General features: G+C 53.6%; 1 non-coding gene across 1 annotated transcript; it reads left to right on the forward strand.

The window, feature by feature from the left end:
- The first annotated feature begins 739 nt into the window (after nucleotides 1-739).
- Nucleotides 740-822, forward strand: TRNAL-UAA (transfer RNA leucine (anticodon UAA)). The gene has a single exon. It is a non-coding gene; the product is annotated as a tRNA-Leu (tRNA).
- Nucleotides 823-1,348: the final 526 nt, after the last annotated feature.

Raw genomic sequence — 1,348 nt, forward strand, 5'->3', positions numbered from 1 at the left:
GAATACTCTGGTGAAAGGGCCTGGCCGGGTTTCTCTGAGTAATAACCTCCCTGTGCAAAGGTGCTGGCCTGAGAAGGTTGAGGATGGCTGAATTCAGGAACTAAGATTATCAGGCTCCTGTGGCTTAAGAGCTAAAAACTGCCTGCACATGGGCACCTAGGGGTTGTGGGTTTGAATCCCATGGGGTTCAATAGTGGCGTTTGGGTTTTTTTTCTTCTCCCTAGATGATATAAACAAAGCTGCATCTCATCCCAAATGAAAAATAAAGACCTTCCTGTACCACTGTCTGTCCCAGCTAAATGCACTAGCAGGGTACCTTATGCAGGCGGGAAAGGGTAAGGAGTGGCAGCTGGGGTGCAGAGCCAGGGCTTTAACTGTGTGCTGTGTCTGGCTGAGAGCTGCTAGGCTGTCAGAGCAGCTCCCTTCCCCTGAGGAGCCAGTGGGGTCAGGAGGGGTCTCCAAGAGATGTCCCTCCTGCTCCAGGGTCCCTGTTGGCATCACCACCAGTGACTGTGGTTCTTGCATGAGGATCTAGGGTGGCACATAGGGGCTGTGCTGTTCTTCATGGCCCATGAGACTTGCTCTCTCCTAATAAGATGTTCCATCAGTTGCTGGAGACATTAAAGGAGCAGTGAGGAGGGAATGGGCTTGGGAACTGTCCTGGGTTGGGACCACAAGGGCTTGGTGAGGTGTGAGCCCTCTGGGATGAGCTGGTGGGCCAGGGAAGAGGCCAGAGCCCACCAGGATGGCTGAGTGGTGAAGGCGTTGGACTTAAGATCCAATAGGTGCATGCCCGCGTGGGTTTGAACCCCACTTCTGGTAGGAGCCTCCTTTTCCTCCAGGTCCAAAGTTCCCAGCCCAGCTTTTGGAGCATCACTTCAGAGCAGGGATGGGATCTCTGGCCCTGTGCCTGGGGAGCTGAGGCCATTCCATGCTCCAGCCTGAGGACCCTGGTCCAACTGGGCCTCCCTGACATCCAGGCTGAATATGTACAGAGGCACAAGCCATTCCCTCTGGCACACAGGCTGTGGATCTCCTCTTCCATGCAGGGAGTGCTGAGACAGTCATAGGCTTGAATCCCACATGCTCCCAAAATAGTGACTTGTCTTTCCCATGGCAGAAATAGAAAAACCTGACTACCCAGAAGGGGGGGAAAAAAAGGTGTTGAGCACCAAATATTTTGGGCAAGTCACAGGGGGAAACCAGTGTGAACAAGCTGGTTCAGGGAAACAGGTTTGGGGTTTGTGGGGTCAGTTATTTTTATCAGCCCTGCCCCATGACCCCCGACCCACTGCAGACTCACCCAAAGCAACATTTGGCACTCTCTGAGGGGATTTGGCAGTGTCAC

The sequence above is a fragment of the Haemorhous mexicanus genome, chromosome 11, assembly GCF_027477595.1.
Source record: "Haemorhous mexicanus isolate bHaeMex1 chromosome 11, bHaeMex1.pri, whole genome shotgun sequence".
In the NCBI taxonomy this organism is placed as follows: Eukaryota; Metazoa; Chordata; class Aves; order Passeriformes; family Fringillidae; genus Haemorhous; species Haemorhous mexicanus.